We start from the raw sequence: 10,428 nt of genomic DNA, 5'->3' as shown, positions 1-10,428 counted from the left end.
ACAAGATGAAGTGCACTTGTTGGGGATGTTAGAGTGTGTAGATCATTCCATTTCATTAATGGGGTGTTTTATTGACATTGTACGGAAATTTATTAGTCCCTATTTACTTTCTAGTTTTTTCTTTCAATAGAGGAAGTTGGCTTTAATTTGTATAAATACATTCAAGTTGGATCGGTTTTAAAAACTGAATTTTGAAGTAACTCGGTGTTTCATTAACACACTGGCTCCCCTGCGGTAAGTCTTTTCCGTCCGTCACAACTATGAATCATGTATAAGACGCTTATGTAACTAATAGTAAACAGGAAATATATATATATATATATATGTATATATATATATCACATTTTATTGGTCGGAACATGGACTTTCTACTACCAACAGATAGTCACAGGCCGGAAATATTGGTAAAAAAAAAGAAAGAAAAAAAGACATTCTCTGACATAGCCCTAGTTTTATGTCCTCCACTATTTATTCCATCTTTTGATTAGTGATTCAATTTCAGTTTCTTTTGACCAAAAAGATAACTGTCCAGTAAAACTAAATCATGGTCTATTCTTCAAAATGAGATAGTCTGAATGAGGATTATTATTAAATTAAGGCTAAGCTGTATTTGTCTGTTTGCGACATAATCGTGCTTTCCTTTCTTTGTTTGCGGTTCGAGCTTCCAAATTTATCAGGCGGCTTTACCGTGTCCACGCCCTCTTTTGCTTGCACTTGAACAGATTCCACTTGTTTGAACTTTCCACTGAGGATACATGTAAGTACTACGGTATTTTTGGTGGCTGAGGATGCATGTAAGTATTACGGTATTTTTTTGTGATAAAATTGATACTGTTTCCATTTTTACCGATTTGTTATTAACTGGGAGTTGTTGGTGCCAATATTGATTGTAAAACGTGTCTTAGAGCACAGCATGTATTTGTATGATTTTGATAACCTTGAAAGTCCGTTGGCAGAACGATAAGCTTGTTTACTCACAGAATCGTGGCAGAATGTGTTTATTTATAACATGTTTGCTTTATTTATTCACATTAAAGACAAATTTCAAATAGTGTGTAATATATTTTCAATTCGCGTAGATTAGCATGATGATAAGTACACATTTGATCTGGTAAATTGTCCAGAACAATGTACACAGTGTTTATTATCGTAAGATGTTAAATCAAAGTGTATACGTGTATTTCAATAAGAGCGAACATTCCAACCAAGAAGATATCGAAACGCACGTAGGTTCTGTTCATGGCTTTATTCACAGATGTCACTAGTATAGTAATAGTTTTTTATCAATTTAGATCGAGGATCAGAATTGATATAGCAGTCGCCAGAGCCTTTAATTTGTAATGCCTGATAGCATCAGCAATTATCTTACGCTAACGCAGGAAAGTAGTCCCATTTGGCATAACCAATTGACGTTCAAATACAGAAAGTTAGGTTACCTTTATAAGTATTTCTTTTATATCAAATTCATTTCTATGTTATTTACGCCAATAATAAAACATAATAAACAACTTTTACTGCGAACTGAATACACTGATTAATTTGGTTTGTGTTAACAAAGATCCAATTAAAGATAGTTGCCCTCCAACCTCTTATCATTACCTGTTTATGTCTATGCATTTGCCCGAATAAACCAGTCGCTCAGTGTCCATGGATTAAAGTTGCCTATTTATTTTATTGATGTATAATAAACCATTTGATGTTCAGCTAGAAATGAAACCTTGCGAGATTATAAATAGTCATAAATCAGAGAATTGAAATACGAAGAGAAATGCTGAGTACCAATTTGAATAGCTGTCCTCAGATATTTCATGCAAGCCCTGGGGATATAAGGGGAGGTGGTTCCGATCAAGAAACTTGTATAAAGAAAAGGGGTTCATGGTTTTATTTACCGCTCATATTTTGGCTATTTTTACAAAGGGGTAGCATACATGTAACCTCCGAAACCATCCTCACGTATCACCCATGCACTGTATCGTGTGTTTTTATTACGGTTACCACATCGTGACAGCGGAACTTTGCATAGACGATATCAAAGGAATTTCGATAATGCATTTCTGTGGGATTTGTGTCATTTTTTGTTTGTTTGAATTGGTGTTATTGCTTTTTTTCCCTAATCATTCTTAATCTATTTAACTATTTTGACCATGTGTATATTGTTATTATAGAGCTGTACTTACTTACTCTATGTATCTAAGTATATGATTTATTTCTATGATTGTGGCTTTAACAGACAGACAAAAATTGAGAATGACTAGTGGTTTGTAGTTCATTGATGCACTATGTCGTGGAGTTTTGTATATATTCGTCTATGTGTGGGATGTAAACCGATATCAAACATGAATATTACGCACACTGGTGCACTGTTACGTCATGAATTTTGGTGTGTGTGTTAAATGTCCTTTGTAATCACAATGGTGAGTTTAAAAATTAAAACAGAGAGTTCCATATAAACCATTTATAACAATAAGCCTGTACTTTCATATTTCTGCACTTCGGGCAAGTGTGGATACAGTATTAGTTTTTGACATACTTCATAGCATATATGGACTTAAAGTTAATCATGGACGCAACAACTGATTTGGAAGTACCATATAGCACAAAATTTGAAACAGTTAAGTAGCACTCCAGCTAAGGATCATGCAAAATGTGATTCATGGGTAAAAAGCCTACATATTTTTATTTTTTATATTTTGTTTGAAATGTCATAGTAAACAGAAATAAACATGTGGTTTTTCATATAACCCGTGCTCTTAGCAGATATAAATTATATAAAATGCACTGTAGATTTCAAAATTAAGGGAAACAACTCTGTAAATGGTGCTCAAATACAATAGAATCTACTATATTTTCAATGTCGATTATCTTCTAAGAGCAGGCAGATCTGAATGAATAATTACACATTTCAAAAATAAAAATATGTAGCCTTTTTTGGGGTGTATCACATTTTTCAGATTTTGCATTATTCTTATAAAGACTGCTACTTAAGTAACAACACCCAAAATAGCACCCCATAAATTAATTTCAAACAGATCTATATAGTTTGTACTCATAACAATGACAGGTAAATTGCCCATACATCAGGAAAAATGCTTACTTTGATCCTATTCGCCTTAAATCATTAAACAGTTCAAAACACAACTCCTAAAATAAATAAAATAAGTCCCAGTCTTCCAGTGTTGGTATGGCACCCAGTGATACAACTTCAAAGAGATCCATTTACTTTTACTACAATTATTGTTAGGATATCATGAAAATGCTTATTTATAGCCCCTTTTGACTTTTTCAAGTGAAAAAAAAACTGTTGTGGTACACCTTCTGGCACAATATTAAAGATATCATATTTATTTTACTCAAGTTATTATCCGGACACCAAAATGTCTACGGAGGTCTATATCATCATACCACTATATGACCGCAATGTTTTTGTGCTTCTATAACACATCGACCAAAATACACAAATAATAAGCAAGAAAGGTCTGACATCATAAACCTATGTATCACTCCATTTTTATATTAATTTTTAAAGTTAAAAACCTCCAAAAAGTACAATAGGAAATTTATAAAGGTGCTCACATCAACTAAAAAGACAATCATTCAAAAACAAGAAAATTCCTCTTTTTCATAAATAAAGTCCCAGAACCCAAATAGTAAAAATTATATAGGGGGTTCACATTCATTCAAACTAAAATTAGAACATATCAATTGTTCGATCCGGTCACCGCATGCAGTGACTGAATGAAATGGTTAAATTGCCATAACCCCTAAAATCAATACCAACCTTCCTTCTGTGGTTTGAAACCTTGTTATGAAATTTAATAAATCCAACTAATATCCAAGTTATCGCATGCAAACCAAGTATCTACGGACGACGATGACGATAGCGCCATACCAATATACTAATGTACGACCGCATTTTTGTTTCCGAGGTGTAACAATGTGTGCATCGTATGTAATGTTAACCCCAATTCTTCCCATGCGGGGTTGAGAACCATGGCACATCACAAGTCATATAACAAGGACTCCACCCGTGTCATGCAAAAAAAACCCTTCTAAAAATACTTCTTGTTAGTTTCTATATAAAAACCATATGCGAGAGTCAATGTTAATACAAAACAGTGCCATTTTTAACCATTTGACAACATCGGAACTAAAGCATAGCTACTCTTGTGGATGACAACTATTAAAATGTTCCAACCTACAATGATAAATAGTTATGAAGTGCTGTTAAGTCACAATTACTGAATCAAACGGATTACTGATTTAAGTATAAAATTTTCAAGAGATTCTAAGATTATTCTGTGCTTTGAGGAGTGTAGGCCTCGTCACTGGTCACGTGATTTGATTGATGTTGATGACGCTTCAAGTTTGTCCAAAAACGAAACTAGACATGCTGAAGAACGGGAATTGCTAATTTGGAGACACTGTTTTTGAGGGGCTGCAGTTGGAAGGCCATAACAAAGGCTTTGATATTATTGCACATAAAATATGGTTTCATTTTGGTATAAATCCAACCCGATAAGACTAGTATGCATTGCCAAAACATAATACCATGATATTGACTGAAAGTTTCATTTATGGTCTTCGAGATGTACCTTACGACCTTTGAAATCCTTAATTAGTCGCCTAATATTGTTATCGACTTCATGCACTCGTGATTTCAGTACTTAATATTCGCACATGATTTCATATGTATTAGCACACCCCGATATTTATGAATATTCATTGCCAGCTTTTAAATCTGGTTCCCTGCTCAATATCACAAGAAACCCAAAGATCGCTACAATGTTCCTCTTTTTTGCTTGTATTAGAACGGAAAGTTTACACTAAAAGATAAAATGATCGGTTAGCATTGAATTTATGTAATATTGCCAAGTTCCCGATTCAAACACAGGCGCTCGTTACAGTTGATTATAAAAAGGTCATATATATTATCAGGACACCGTCATCTATGTATAGCCATTGCCAGTTGTTTAATCTTGTTCCGGATGATTGAAGACACTCGGTTCATAACGGTTACGAAAGAGTACGCAATAATATCAAGGGAACCAAGATCTTAGCGGAAGTCATCCGCTTTTAAAGCATATCGCATTTGTACTATTTCGGATGTTGAAAGTAAGCCAAAATCAGTGACAGTGAATATCAGACGATTAACGACTTTGGAGACTTCAGTTTTTGATTTTTTTGTTATAAAACATAGACCAATCATGTTGGCCTTGTTAGGCAAAAAAATGTATGTTTCCTGTTCCCCTACCTACCCTGGTTTTTTGCCTACCCTAAACATTTTATTGCCATTTTGACTAAACACTGTTAAAGTATAGACTGTTTCCTCCATTTGGTCAAGTAAAACGTTTTTGAAAAAAAAACCAAATTATTCTTCCTACCTACCCATTTTTTCTTCTTCCTGGTAACAGCAAACCAGACTACTATTTTTTTAACGGAATTATCGACTTAACTCATCGATGGTAATTGACACAGTACATGAGTACTTTGATTTCTGAGGGATGTATTTGACCAAACTCCTGTGAAAATATATTAGTATACTCATTTCAATTAAATATATTTGCAGTATCACAAACCAACGAAACAGCTTTTATCACTACATATCAACGCATTTTATTGCACAACAAAGGTTCATATACAGATATACAAAGAAGCAAAGTACATTTCAGTAGATTATTTCCCATTTGGTAGCTTGTGAATCAACTAATCGGTGTGTCAGAAATGTCTCTTTTTTTATGGCGAATTAAATTATGAGTTCAAAACGAAAGCATTAAAAAATCTGCATAACACACAGATTTATCTCGAGTTTGAAATAATAAACTTGCCGAGACGGTTGATATATATCAATAGACCAATTAAAATCTAAACCTCAACCTACAGGATTTAAACTAGAAAGACTTTTCATTTAATAATAAAACAGAGACACGCTTAGTCGGGACGGATGCTCACTTTCCACACTGATCCTTCTGTCAATGGTATCACAGGCACTTGTTTCAACATCTTACATCGCCATCTAATCCTACAGCTGGAGGGTTGGATCGTATTACTGGAACCAATGCATGCAGTGTATGGAGGAAGAGCAGAAATGTGACAATTGCCTAGTACTGGACAGAGCTATGTCCATTACAGTTCTATGTTTGACGTAGTAGTCAATTGCAAATTTCGGACTGACTACAACAGGACAATTTAACGGAGCCAAAACAAAACGAAAAATTAGAAATCACAACACAATACATTTACAGTGCTTAATGAAGGCAATGCTACATATTTACAGCTTATCTCTAAATACAATGTGGTGGTTTAGATTTCAAAAACAATCGATCCTGCTAGCTGGGTCAATATTCTTAAAAAGCAAACACTTTAAACACAGACTTTCCCGCATAAAAAAACTAAGGGGATTAAATACTTGATTATCTTAAGAAACTTCATGACTGAAACTGAACATAACATAAAATAAAGCCACAACCAAAATGCAATATCAATACAAAAGGAATTCTCCTTTTGCCATACCCATAATATCGGCGAGTGATCTTCGGAGTAATCTCCTAAGAATTTCGACAAGTATTTTTACAAATGAGACCTTCAATATGTATTCACGAACATTACAAACTTACAACAAAATATGAAAACGCGCATGTTGTCTCCCGTGTCCATTCAGTCCATGCAAATGAACTTTATCACGTGCCGAGATTTACATATAAAATGAGACATGAATTTGACAATTTTAAAAGAAGGATGTGTCAATAAGCCACTATAAGATAGAGCAGTTGCCCTTTTCTTTGAAGGGATTGTCTCCGGGTCTTGGGAAACCTTTGATAAGAACGTCTGTTTCTGAGTGTTGTTCGCAATATTTCATGATTTCTTCGATACATTCTGACACTCGTACTCGCTGAATGGCTGCTTCTTGGCGGAGTTGTTCTACCAGCTTCCGTTGCTGCTGAAGACCTTCCTGAAACTTATTCATCCTTATCTACTCTGAAAAGACAAAAAAAGTACATGAAAACACTAACGCGTGTTCAAATATGAACAATCCGTTGCACACCAAATGCGGGAAGGACTTTTCTAGTTTGCTAATCGTGAAAGATTACTTCCAACTCCGATTTTTTGAGCAACCTAAATTTCTTACTACCACTTAAATCTCAAGAATATCAATCAAGGTAGATCATACCTCAAATTTCTTGAAGATAAAATTCTCTAGTTTTTCTCTAAGATGACATTGAAAGAACACACTTCAGAACTTAAATATACGAACAGGTCGTCTAACGATTTCGGGAGAATTGAGCCTCAATGAAGACAATTTTAACACTTAATAAACTAAAAAGCTTCGCAGAGCGCAGCATGATACGGCCGTAGTGGTCAAACCCTGAAAAGTTGGGGCAAGTGTGACCACAATGTCAGGCTTTGACACACATAACCATAGGGACTTACAATTCATTATAGGCACAACTACTCCACAAAACTGGTATATAAAATATCTCATAAATCTGTATAAAGAACAATTAACTGACATTTCATATTAAAAAAAAGAAAAATTAGGGGTCACCGAACTCTTTTTCTTGTTATATAAAAAACCGAATATTTCTACAGAACATTTCCCCCTTTGAAAGAATTTCGCAGCTAATTATCTCCTTTGAAAAAGGCTTTTCACAATTTCCAATCAGTCAAAGTCACATCCTCGAAAATCAACCCAAGCCTTTCTTTGAAAATATGGCACATTATTAATACATTTGTACTAAAGTTATTATTCGGAAACCAGGGAAATGCATGTTTCTGGCAAATTTTAATCCTAAACGGTTCAAGTCAAAAGCCCGAAAATTACTCCCAGCATTTGTAGATACAGTATACTATGTGGTATAGTTTCGTAAAGATCAAGTTCTTGTAGGCCAAATGTCTATGGACAACGACAAAACTATGAAAACGCCAATCAAGATTGATACAGCTTTAAATTTTGGTTGCGGTTGGACATTTGACGCAGGATAAGAATTTGACCAGAACCAATGTGGCTCCTATAAATAAACCTAAGCCATCCTTCGGAGACATGGCACCTTGGGGTGCAATTTCAAAATATTTATACTCAAGTCATTATTTGCAAACCAGAAAATGCTTGTTTCCGGTCCATAATTCTTCATCCAGTCACAACCTCAAAAGTCCTAGTTTACCCGTTCTGGTATTGCACCTATAGTACAATTTGAAAGAGGCCATTCACATTTACTCAGGTAATTGAAACGCTTGTTCCCGTTTCTTTTTTTATCCTAAGTAACTTGGTTTAAATCATAATCTCCAATATTTAAATGCAAACCTTTTGTTGTAATATTTTATAAGATCAACAAATATTCAAGTTGATGCACGTAAACACTGCGTGTACATGCGACGACGACAGTGCCATGCAATTATTACACCGCATTTTCCTTTGCGGTCGTATACAAATAGAAGCATATTCTACATCCTTCTGAAATACATCCTGGATTTTTGATTTTTTTTTTTTTGCAGCATCCTTAACATTCTCCGTTCAGCCATAAAGCTGCAATACTCAGCGATCTGTTCACGGTCTTCAGGAATTTGGACGTATGAACAAGGTAGTTCGAAATTCAATGTACCATCTGCTGAGAAGGGGCAAAATATGTACGTCATAAAATAATCCAAAAATCTTTCCCTTTTGAGCAATTGCGAAATAGTATGCACTGTACCTCCGTGTGCGTCAGAACTGTTTCCCGAAAACAAGACTCTGACCGGCAAAGCATCGAACACTCAACTTCACAAATAGATTCCTCCAAGATGGGTAGCTGCCATTTGATTTTAATGGGAAGACTTAACCATTCTAGAACGTGCTGACCTCACTTTTTACTTGTCATTCAACCCTGTTCTAATATATTTTACAGAGTGTGTGATCGGTGATGATTAATACAAGTCCAGGGACTGCTTTCCTTTTTTTTATTTGTGGATTTTTTACTAAGGTAATGAAATTCTTCGCAGGGCACAGCTTGATACGGCCAAAGAAGTCGAACCCTAAGTTTGTTTTTGGCCCTTAATCCCAAACTAGCTGGGACAGTAATCCCAAAAATCAATACCAACTTTCCTTTTGTGGTTTGGAACCTTGTTGTAAAAACTATTATGATCAACCAACTAATATTCAAGCTTTTGCACGAAAACCTACGAACGACGACGACAGCGCCATATTCACTATTATATAAAAATAACCGGTGCTGATTGGGATATCACCGTCCGTTCGAGACCCGACAGGGTGGTCAAGGGCGTTAAAACCCCCCTCAGTCAGTTGGAATATCAACTATAATTGTCTGTAAATCCATGTTCTTGAGTGTCCGTAATTTCTCAGACACCTCAAATTTAATTAGTCTCTTTTAATGTTCAACTAAGAATATGTTTATGATTTATTTTAAGTGAAACAATTACAAAAGAAGTTTCCCATGTGACAAGTGTTGACCGTCTAAAAAATAGAATTCGTGTCTAAATGGATTGACGTTTTCTATTTTCCTTTGAGTGGTCAACCGCCATCTCGTGAGCTTTATGACAATGATGAAGTGATTACATCAACTGGGGAACTCAGCCCTCAATGCCTTTTTTTAAGATGCGCCCGAAATTTTCAATCCACCCACGAGCTGAAATCCCGACATGGCACATGAGTAAAGAATCAGAATTCGGAAGCGTATATGAGACTACTTTTAAAAGTTCTGTATCGTGTCATCTAAACTTTGTAGCGATAGGCAACTGGATTTAAAATCTAATGTCGGACCCTGAAGCAAATTGTCCATATCTTAAATTTCTTCCAGTTACACATTGACTCATTATTACACGGCCAAACAATACGTCTAGTCAGACTTTTGCTTTAACGATAGATAGGAAATAACCAGCAACAACTGCAATATAGAAAAATGGAGACAAAATCTGAAGCTACCAAAACAAATGAAATAAATACAATCAGTTGATGTCTTGGCCCAGGCGTAAAACGTCACTTTCAAGCGGAATGTTATTGTGAATGTACAGACAAATTGCGGTTACGTAGCTCTGAAGGTTGCTATTTTTGCGATACGAATTCGCAGCTATAAACAAACATCCTTTCCTGTATGATCTAAATTTTAACAGGTGTTCATATGATATATACGTGTTACGTTTCCTTACCCTGGGTAGCTCAACTTATAGGTCAATCTCAATGAGTAATTCTCCTTTCCTACAGAAAGTTTCCCATAGCCACATTCACCCGGATGCCAAATCAGATATTTCTACTAATAGCCTTTAAGGTGGGGAAACCATCTATTATAATTAACAGAGTATTGGCTGATAATGTGACATGGATAGCATTGAATGCTAATTACACGCCTCTTACTGGATTTGGTGTAGTGCCAATCTACCTATTGATTTCCTTTGTCTGTTGTGACATTCTAAAATTGTCCTTAAGCAGTCCTGAGTTAG

The sequence above is a fragment of the Perna viridis genome, chromosome 1 (genome assembly GCF_037379345.1).
Source record: "Perna viridis isolate PV_CMFRI_1.1 ecotype Kerala chromosome 1, ASM3737934v1, whole genome shotgun sequence".
Classification (NCBI taxonomy): domain Eukaryota; kingdom Metazoa; phylum Mollusca; class Bivalvia; order Mytilida; family Mytilidae; genus Perna; species Perna viridis.
Note: the sequence above shows the minus strand (reverse complement) of the source record.